Source organism: Scyliorhinus torazame, chromosome 15, assembly GCF_047496885.1.
Source record: "Scyliorhinus torazame isolate Kashiwa2021f chromosome 15, sScyTor2.1, whole genome shotgun sequence".
Lineage (NCBI taxonomy): Eukaryota > Metazoa > Chordata > Chondrichthyes > Carcharhiniformes > Scyliorhinidae > Scyliorhinus > Scyliorhinus torazame.
The window spans coordinates 215,681,457-215,691,547 of NC_092721.1; the positions used below are offsets into that span (position 1 = coordinate 215,681,457).

The 10,091-nt window shown below is 54.0% G+C and overlaps 1 long non-coding RNA gene across 1 annotated transcript; it reads left to right on the forward strand.

Annotated features, from left to right (window-relative positions):
- The first annotated feature begins 563 nt into the window (after positions 1 to 563).
- On the forward strand, positions 564 to 5,642 carry LOC140391477 (uncharacterized). Its single transcript, XR_011935090.1, has 3 exons — positions 564 to 580; positions 883 to 1,031; positions 5,530 to 5,642. It is a non-coding gene; the product is annotated as an uncharacterized lncRNA (long non-coding RNA).
- Positions 5,643 to 10,091: the final 4,449 nt, after the last annotated feature.

Here is a 10,091-nt window from a genome sequence, read left to right on the forward strand (position 1 = left end):
CTGCTGCCTCACAGCGCAGGGCCGCACGGTGACACAGTGATTAGCACTGCTGCCTCACAGCGCAGGGCCGCACGGTGACAGTGATTAGCACTGCTGCCTCACAGCGCAGGGCCGCACGGTGAGACAGTGATTAGCACTGCTGCCTCACAGCGCAGGGCCGCACGGTGACAGTGATTAGCACTGCTGCCTCACAGCACAGGGCCGCACGGTGACACAGTGATTAGCACTGCTGCCTCACAGCGCAGGGCCGCACGGTGACAGTGATTAGCACTGCTGCCTCACAGCACAGGGCCGCACGGTGACACAGTGATTAGCACTGCTGCCTCACAGTGCAGGGTGTCACGGTGACACAGTGATTAGCACTGCTGCCTGACAGCGCCAGGGCCGCACGGTGACACAGTGATTAGCACTGCTGCCTCACAATATTCCAGCTGAGGTCTAACTAGTAACTAGTTCAACATAACCTCCTTATTCCTGTATTCTGTGCCCCTGATAATAAATCCCAGGAACTATTAACTTTATTAACTGCTAGCCTGTCACCGTCTGCAACTTCTTTGCGAATACACCTGCCTGCAGCCCGGTAAGAATTTTACCCTTTTATTTTGTGTTGGTGCCTCATGTTCTTGCTGCCCAAATGCATCACCTTACTCACATTATTTAGTTTACTGCAGAAAGTTAGGGGATTTCTGTAATTGCTTCGACACCGCAGGCAATGGAATGGAAGAATTCTGTTGAGAATTTGTCTGATGAAAGACGGGAGGTGATGAGCTGAGATTATCTGGAGCAGGAAGTGGGTGAGGGGGCGGCAACTCTCCAGATACCTTTTGTTAATTATTCTAAATGTCTTGCAAATCACCACCTTTTTACTTCCTCTTCATTCAGGATATAAAGACAGTGGCGCTATTCACATCACTATTCATCTCTAACAATCCACCTCTCAGCACACTGCGAGGTTCGAAGGGCAAACATGAAGTTTGTGATGTTCACAATCATTCTGCTCCTGGCAGCCTATCAGGTGCAGTGCAAAGCCGGTGAGTTTGCATCCTGACAATCTTCAACACAACAGCCTCCAGAGACAGCAGCCAGCTCCCCAGGGAAAGATAGTGTTGTTTCACTGTCAAACTCACTGTAACGGTCACAGGCACACAGAATGAGTCTGGAGGCTGAATCGGAGATGAGTGTGATGGGGAAGATCAGTCACTCTCTGTGACAGCCTCGATGCTATCCAGCGTCTGAGTGAAACAGCGGCCAGTTGTCAGTAACAGCGACAATATTGGATGGCAGTGTCCATGGAGATTCAAAACTGCCAGGGGGTTAAGCAGCAGAGGTTCCAGTCCCCAGGACAGTGTCGAGGGAGCTTTACTCTGTATCTAACTCCGTGCTGTACCTGTCCCGGGAGTGTTTGATGGGGACAGTGTAGAGGGAGCTTTACTCTGTATCTAAACCCCGTGCTGTACCTGTCCTGGGAGTGTTTGATGGGGACAGTGTAGAGGGAGCTTTACTCTGTATCTCACCCCGTGCTGTACCTGTCCTGGGAGTGTTTGATGGGGACAGTGTAGAGGGAGCTTTACTCTGTATCTAACCCCGCGCTGTACCTGTCCTGTGAGTGTTTGATGGGGACAGTGTAGAGGGAGCTTTACTCTGTATCTAACCCCGTGCTGTACCTGTCCTGGGAGTGTTTGATGGGGACAGTGTAGAGGGAGCTTTACTCTGTATCTAACCCCGTGCTGTACCTGTCCTGGGAGTGTTTGATGGGGACAGTGTAGAGGGAGCTTTACTCTGTATCTAACCCCGTGCTGTATCTGTCCTGGGAGTGTTTGATGGGGACAGTGTAGAGGGAGCTTTACTCTGTATCTAACCCCGTGCTGTACCTGTCCTGGGAGTGTTTGATGGGGTCAGTGTAGAGGGAGCTTTACTCTGTATCTAACCCCGTGCTGTACCTGTCCTGGGCGTGTTTGATGGGGACAGTGTAGAGGGAGCTTTACTCTGTATCTAACCCCGTGCTGTACATGTCCTGGGAGTGTTTGATGGGGACAGTGTAGAGGGAGCTTTACTCTGTATCTAACCCCGTGCTGTACCTGTCCTGGGAGTGTTTGATGGAGACAGTGGAGAGGGAGCTTTACTCTGTATCTAACCCCATACTGTACCTGTCCTGGGAGTGTTTGATGGGGACAGTGTAGAGGGAGCTTTACTCTGGACCTAACCCCGTGCTGTACCTGTCCTGGGAGTGTTTGATGGGGACAGTGTAGAGGGAGCTTTACTCTGTATCTAACCCCGTGCTGTACCTGTCCTGGGAGTGTTTGATGGGGTCAGTGTAGAGGGAGCTTTACTCTGTATCTAACCCCGTGCTGTACCTGTCCTGGGCGTGTTTGATGGGGACAGTGTAGAGGGAGCTTTACTCTGTATCTAACCCCGTGCTGTACATGTCCTGGGAGTGTTTGATGGGGACAGTGTAGAGGGAGCTTTACTCTGTATCTAACCCCGTGCTGTACCTGTCCTGGGAGTGTTTGATGTGGACAGTGTAGAGGGAGCTTTACTCTGTATCTAACCCCGTGCTGTACCTGTCCTGGGCGTATTTGATGGGGACAGAGTAGAGGGAGCTTTTCTCTGTATCTAACCCCGTGCTGTACCTGTCCTGGGAGTGTTTGATGGGGACAGTGTCGAGGGAGCTTTACTCTGTATCTAACCCCGTGCTGTACCTGTCCTGGGAGTGTTTGATGGGGACAGTGTAGAGGGAGCTTTACTCTGTATCTAACCCCTTGCTGTACCTGTCCTGGGAGTGTTTGATGGGGACAGTGTAGAGGGTGCTTTACTCTGTATCTAACCCCGTGCTGTACCTGTCCTGGGAGTGTTTGATGGGGACAGTGGAGAGGGAGCTTTACTCTGTATCTAACCCCGTGCTGTACCTGTCCTGGGAGTGTTTGATGGGGACAGTGTAGAGGGAGCTTTACTCTGTATCTCACCCCGTGCTGTACCTGTCCTGGGAGTGTTTGATGGGGACAGTGTAGAGGGAGTTTTACTCTGTATCTAACCCCGTGCTGTACCTGTCCTGGGAGTGTTTGATGGGGACAGTGTAGAGGGAGCTTTACTCTGTATCTAACCCCGTGCTGTACCTGTCCTGGGCGTGTTTGATGGGGACAATGTAGAGGGAGCTTTACTCTGTATCTAACCCCTTGCTGTACCTGTCCTGGGAGTGTTTGATGGGGACAGTGTAGAGGGAGCTTTACTCTGTATCTAACCCCGTGCTGTACCTGTCCTGGGAGTGTTTGATGGGGACAGTGTAGAGGGAGCTTTACTCTGTATCTAACCCCGTGCTGTACCTGTCCTGGGCGTGTTTGATGGGGACAGTGTAGAGGGAGCTTTACTCTGTATCTAACCCCGTGCTGTACCTGTCCTGGGAGTGTTTGATGGGGACAGTGTAGAGGGAGCTTTACTCTGTATCTAACCCCTTGCTGTACCTGTCCTGGGAGTGTTTGATGGGGACAGTGTAGAGGGTGCTTTACTCTGTATCTAACCCCGTGCTGTACCTGTCCTGGGAGTGTTTGATGGGGACAGTGGAGAGGGAGCTTTACTCTGTATCTAACCCCGTGCTGTACCTGTCCTGGGAGTGTTTGATGGGGACAGTGTAGAGGGAGCTTTACTCTGTATCTCACCCCGTGCTGTACCTGTCCTGGGAGTGTTTGATGGGGACAGTGTAGAGGGAGTTTTACTCTGTATCTAACCCCGTGCTGTACCTGTCCTGGGAGTGTTTGATGGGGACAGTGTAGAGGGAGCTTTACTCTGTATCTAACCCCGTGCTGTACCTGTCCTGGGCGTGTTTGATGGGGACAATGTAGAGGGAGCTTTACTCTGTATCTAACCCCTTGCTGTACCTGTCCTGGGAGTGTTTGATGGGGACAGTGTAGAGGGAGCTTTACTCTGTATCTAACCCCGTGCTGTACCTGTCCTGGGAGTGTTTGATGGGGACAGTGTAGAGGGAGCTTTACTCTGTATCTAACCCCGTGCTGTACCTGTCCTGGGCGTGTTTGATGGGGACAGTGTAGAGGGAACTTTACTCTGTATCTCACCCCGTGCTGTACCTGTCCTGGGAGTGTTTGATGGGGACAGTGTAGAGGGAGCTTTACTCTGTATCTAACCCCGTGCTGTACCTGTTCTGGGAGTGTTTGATGGGGACAGTGTAGAGGGAGCTTTACTCTGTATCTCACCCCGTGCTGTACCTGTCCTGGGAGTGTTTGATGGGGACAGTGTAGAGGGGGCTTTACTCTGTATCTAACCCCGTGCTGTACCTGTCCTGGGAGTGTTTGATGGGGACAGTGTAGAGGGAGCTTTACTCTGTATCTAACCCCGTGCTGTACCTGTCCTGGGAGTGTTTGATGGGGACAGTGTCGAGGGAACTTTACTCTGTATCTCACCCCGTGCTGTACCTGTCCTGGGAGTGTTTGATGGGGACAGTGTAGAGGGAGCTTTACTCTGTATCTAACCTCGCGCTGTACCTGTCCTGGGAGCCTTTGATGGGGACAGTGTAGAGGGAGCTTTACTCTGTATCTAACCCCGTGCTGTACCTGTCCTGGGCGTGTTTGATGGGGACAGTGTAGAGGGAGCCTAACTCTGTATCTAACCCCGTGCTGTACCTGTCCTGGGAGTGTTTGATGGGGACAGTGTCGAGGGAGCTTTACTCTGTATCTAACCCCGTGCTGTACCTGTCCTGGGGGTGTTTGATGGGGACAGTGTAGCGGGAGCTTTACTCTGTATCTAACCCCGTGCTGTACCTGTCCTGGGAGTGTTTGATGGGGACAGAGTAGAGGGAGCTTTACTCTGTATCTCACCCTGTGCTGTACCTGTCCTGGGCGTGTTTGATGGGGGACAGTGTAGAGGGAGCTTTACTCTGTATCTAACCCCATTCTGTACCTGTCGTGGGAGTGTTTGATGGGGACAGTGTAGAGGGAGCTTTACTCTGTATCTAACCCCGTGCTGTACCTGTCCTGGGGGTGTTTGAAGGGGGCAGTGTAACGGGAGCTTTACTCTGTATCTAACCCCGTGCTGTACCTGTCCTGGGAGTGTTTGATGGGGACAGTGTAGAGGGAGCTTTACTCTGTATCTAACCCCGTGCTGTACCTGTCCTGGGAGTGTTTGATGGGGACGGTGTAGAGGGAGCTTTACTCTGTATCTAACCCCGTGCTGTACCTGTCCTGGGCATGTTTGATGGGGACAGTGTAGAGGGAGCTTTACTCTGTATCTAACCCCATGCTGTACCTGTCCTGGGAGTGTTTGATGGGGACAGTGCAGAGGGAGCTTTACTCTGTATCTAACCCCGTGCTGTACCTGTCCTGGGAGTGTTTAATGTGGACAGTGTAGAGGGAGCTTTACTCTGTATCTAACCCCGTGCTGTACCTGTCCTGGGCGTGTTTGATGGGGACGGTGTAGAGGGAGCTTTACTCTGTATCTCACCCCGTGCTGTACCTGTCCTGGGAGAGTTTGATGGATTTTGCACTGTTGCTTCTATTTTCCTGATGTCTTTGTCAATTTCAGGGCTGGAGTGTGCCGACGGGGAAGGCAAATGTCAAATGACGGAGTGTGAAGGAGGGTTGGACGGCACTTTTAACGAGTGTGGTGATGGACTACAGTAAGGAAATTTCTTTTAAAATCTTTTCATGAGAGATGGGTGTCGCTCGCTCTAAGCCCACCCTAATTCCAGTGAGTGTCTGGCTCGGCCAGTCCAGAGAGGGGTAGTTAACAGTCACACACATCGCTCTGGGTCTGGAGTCACATGTAAGCCAGACCGGGTAAGGACGGCAGATTTCCTCCCGAAAGGACATGAGTGACCCAGATGATCAAGCCCGTAAATGATATGCAAACAGTGTTTTCCGGATTTGTGTTCCGGAATGCATTGACGCCGCTGGTGAGGGGTCGGCGAATCGGAGACTTTGGTGTTTTCTCGGCGCCCGCCGAGATTTCGGCGTCGGCATCGATTCTCCGCCCAATCACGTTTCCCCATTCCAGCGTCAGCCAATGGGAAATCCTGCCCATAGTCTCCCAAATGGAGAATCTCCCCCAAAGTCTGTCAATGTTTTCAGGCAGAGCGTGTAGATTCTGGATTAACAAGGCGGGGCTCGGGGTGAAAGGTTATTGGGGTTAGGCATGAATGTGGGATCAGCTCAGCCAATGACCTCTCTGACGGAGCAGCAGGATCGAGGGGCACAGTGGCCTCCTCCTGATCCCAGTTTATATGTTCATCTGTCCCATCATGGCAAGGAGAGACTGAAAGGGAGAGGGAAGGGGGGAGAGAGAGAGGGAAGGGGAGGTAGAGAGAGAGGGAAGGGGAGATAGAGGGAGAGGGATGGGGAGATAGAGAGAGGGAAAGGGAGGTAGAGAGAGAGGGAAGTGGAGGCAGAGAGAGAGAGGGAAGGGGAGGTAGAGAGAGAGGGAAGGGGAGATAGAGAGAGAGGGATGGGGAGACAGAGAGAGAGGGAAGTGGAGGCAGAGAGAGAGAGGGAAGGGGAGGTAGAGAGAGAGAGGGAAGGGGAGGTAGAGAGAGAGGGAAGGGGAGGCAGAGAGAGAGAGGGAAGGGGAGGTAGAGAGAGAGGGAAGGGGAGATAGAGGGAGAGGGATGGGGAGATAGAGAGAGGGAAAGGGAGGTAGAGAGAGAGGGAAGTGGAGGCAGAGAGAGAGAGGGAAGGGGAGGTAGAGAGAGAGGGAAGGGGAGATAGAGAGAGAGGGATGGGGAGACAGAGAGAGAGGGAAGGGGGGGAGAGAGAGAGGGAGGGAACTGGAGGTAGAGAGAGGGAAGGGGAGGCAGAGAGAGAGGGAAGGGGAGATAGGGAGAGAGGGATGGGGAGATAGAGAGAGGGGAAAGGAGAGGTAGAGAGAGGGAGGGTAGGGGAGGTAGAGAGAGAGGGAAAGGGAGGTAGAGAGAGAGGGAAGGGGAGATAGAGAGAGAGGGATGGGGAGATAGAGAGAGAGGGATGGGGAGACAGAGAGAGAGGGAAAGGGAGGTAGAGAGAGAGGGAAGGGGAGATAGAGAGAGAGGGAAGGGGAGGTAGAGAGAGATGGAAAGGGAGGTAGAGAGAGAGGGAAGGGGAGATAGAGAGAGAGGGATGGGGAGATAGAGAGAGAGGGATGGGGAGACAGAGAGAGAGGGATGGGGAGATAGAGAGAGAGGGATGGGGAGACAGAGAGAGAGGGAAAGGGAGGTAGAGAGAGAGGGATGGGGAGATAGAGAGAGAGGGAAGGGGAGATAGAGAGAGAGGGATGGGGAGATAGAGAGAGAGGGATGGGGAGACAGAGAGAGAGGGATGGGGAGATAGAGAGAGAGGGATGGGGAGACAGAGAGAGAGGGAAAGGGAGGTAGAGAGAGAGGGAAGGGGAGATAGAGAGAGAGGGAAGGGGAGGTAGAGAGAGAGGGAAAGGGAGGTAGAGAGAGAGGGAAGGGGAGATAGAGAGAGAGGGATGGGGAGACAGAGAGAGAGGGAAAGGGAGGTAGAGAGAGAGGGAAGGGGAGATAGAGAGAGAGGGAAGGGGAGGTAGAGAGAGAGGGAAAGGGAGGTAGAGAGAGAGGGAAGGGAGATAGAGAGAGAGGGAAGGGGAGGTAGAGAGAGAGGGAAGGGGAGGGAGAGATAGAGGGATGGGGAGATAGAGAGAGGAAAGGGAGGTAGAGAGAGAATGGGAGGTAGAGAAAGAGGGAAGGGGAGGTAGAGAGAGAGGGAAGGGGAGGGAGAGAGGGAGAGGGAAAGGGGAGGTAGAGAGAGGAAGGGAGGTAGAGAGAGAGGGAAAGGGAGGTGAGAGAGGAGGGAAGGGAGGTAGAGAGAGAGGAGGGGAGGGAGAAGAGAGAGGGATGGGGAGATAGAAGAGAGGAGGGAGTACGAGAGAGAGGGATGAGGAGATGGAGAGATGAGCGGAAGGGAGATAGAGAGAGAGGGATGGGGAGATTGGGAGGAAGGGGTGAGGGGGGGGTAGAGAGAGAGGGAAGGAGGTAGAGATAGAGAGGGAAGGGGAGATAGAGAGAGAGGATGGGGAGATAGAGAGAGAGGAAGGGGAGATAGGGAGAGGAGGGATGGGGAGTAGAGAGAGAAGGATGGGGGAGGGAGAGAGAGGGATGGGGGAGATAGAGAGAGAGGGAAGGGAGGTAGAGAGAGAGGGAAGGGGAGGTAGAGAGAGAGGGAAGGGGTCGGGAGAGAGGGAGAGGGAAGGGGAGGTAGAGAGAGGGATGGGGAGGAGAGAGAGAGGGGGAGGTAGAGAGAGGGAAGGGGAGGTAGAGAGAGAGGGATGGGGAGATGGAGAGAGAGGGAAAGGGAGGTAGAGAGAGAGGGATGGGGAGATAGAGAGAGAGGGAAAGGGAGGTAGAGAGAGAGGGAAGGGGAGGTAGAGAGAGAGGGAAGGGGAGATAGAGAGAGAGGGAAGGGGAGATAGAGAGAGAGGGATGGGGAGATAGAGAGAGAGGGATGGGGAGACAGAGAGAAAGGGAAAGGGAGGTAGAGAGAGAGGGAAGGGGAGATAGAGAGAGAGGGAAGGGGAGGTAGAGAGAGAGGGAAAGGGAGGTAGAGAGAGAGGGAAGGGGAGATAGAGAGAGAGGGATGGGGAGATAGAGAGAGAGGGATGGGGAGATAGAGAGAAAGGGAAAGGGAGGTAGAGAGATAGGGAAGGGGAGGGAGAGAGGGAAGGGGAGGTAGAGAGAGAGGGAAGGGGAGGGAGAGAGAGAGGGATGGGGGAGATAGAGAGAGAGGGAAAGGGAGGTAGAGAGAGAGGGAATGGGAGGTAGAGAGAGAGGGAAGGGAGGTAGAGAGAGAGGGAAGGGGAGGGAGAGAGGGAGAGGGAAGGGGAGGTAGAGAGAGGGAAGGGGAGGTAGAGAGAGAGGGATGGGGAGATAGAGAGAGAGGGAAGGGGAGGTAGAGAGAGAGGGAAAGGGAGGTAGAGAGAGAGGGAAGGGGAGATAGAGAGAGAGGGAAAGGGAGGTAGAGAGAGAGGGAAGGGGAGGTAGAGAGAGAGGGAAGGGGAGGGAGAGAGAGAGGGATGGGGAGATAGAGAGAGAGGGAAGGGGAGGTAGAGAGAGAGGGATGGGGAGATGGAGAGAGAGGGAAAGGGAGATAGAGAGAGAGGGATGGGGAGATAGAGAGAGAGGGAAAGGGAGGTAGAGAGAGAGGGAAGGGGAGATAGAGAGAGAGGGAAGGGGAGGTAGAGAGAGGGAAGGGGAGGGAGAGAGGGAGAGGGAAGGGGAGGTAGAGAGAGGGAAGGGGAGGTAGAGAGAGAGGGATGGGGAGATGGAGAGAGAGGGAAAGGGAGGTAGAGAGAGAGGGATGGGGAGATAGAGAGAGAGGGAAAGGGAGGTAGAGAGAGAGGGAAGGGGAGGTAGAGAGAGAGGGAAGGGGAGATAGAGAGAGAGGGATGGGGAGATAGAGAGAGAGGGAAGGGGAGATAGAGAGAGAGGGAAAGGGAGATAGAGAGAGAGGGAAAGGGAGGTAGAGAGGAGGGGAGGGGAGGGAGAGAGGGATGGGGAGATAGAGAGAGGGGAAAGGAGAGGTAGAGAGAGGGAGGGTAGGGGAGGTAGAGAGAGAGGGAAAGGGAGGTAGAGAGAGAGGGAAGGGGAGATAGAGAGAGAGGGAAGGGGAGATAGAGAGAGAGGGATGGGGAGATAGAGAGAGAGGGAAGGGAGGTAGAGAGAGAGGGAAAGGGAGGTAGAGAGAGAGGGAAGGGGAGGGAGAGAGAGAGGAGAGGGGAGGGAGAGAGAGAGGGGGAAGGGATGGCAGAGAAAGGGAAGGGGAGGTAGAGAGAGAGGGAAGGGGAGGGAGAGAGAGAGAGGGAAGGGGAGGGAAAGAGAGAGAGAGAGGGAAGGTGAAGTAGAGAGAGAGTGAGGGAAGGGGAGGGAGAGAGAGAGATGGAGAGGTGGATAGAGAGAGGGAAGGGGAGCTAGAGAGAGGGAAGGGGAGGTAGAGAGAGAGGCGAAGGGGAGCTAGAGAGAGGGAAGGGGAGGCAGAGAGAGAGAGGGATAGGGAGGCAGAGAGAGAGGGATGGAGAAGCGGTAGAGAGAGGAAGTGGAGGTAAGGAGAGAGGGAAGGGGAGGTAGAGAGAGAGGGATGGGGAGATAGAGAGAGAGGGGG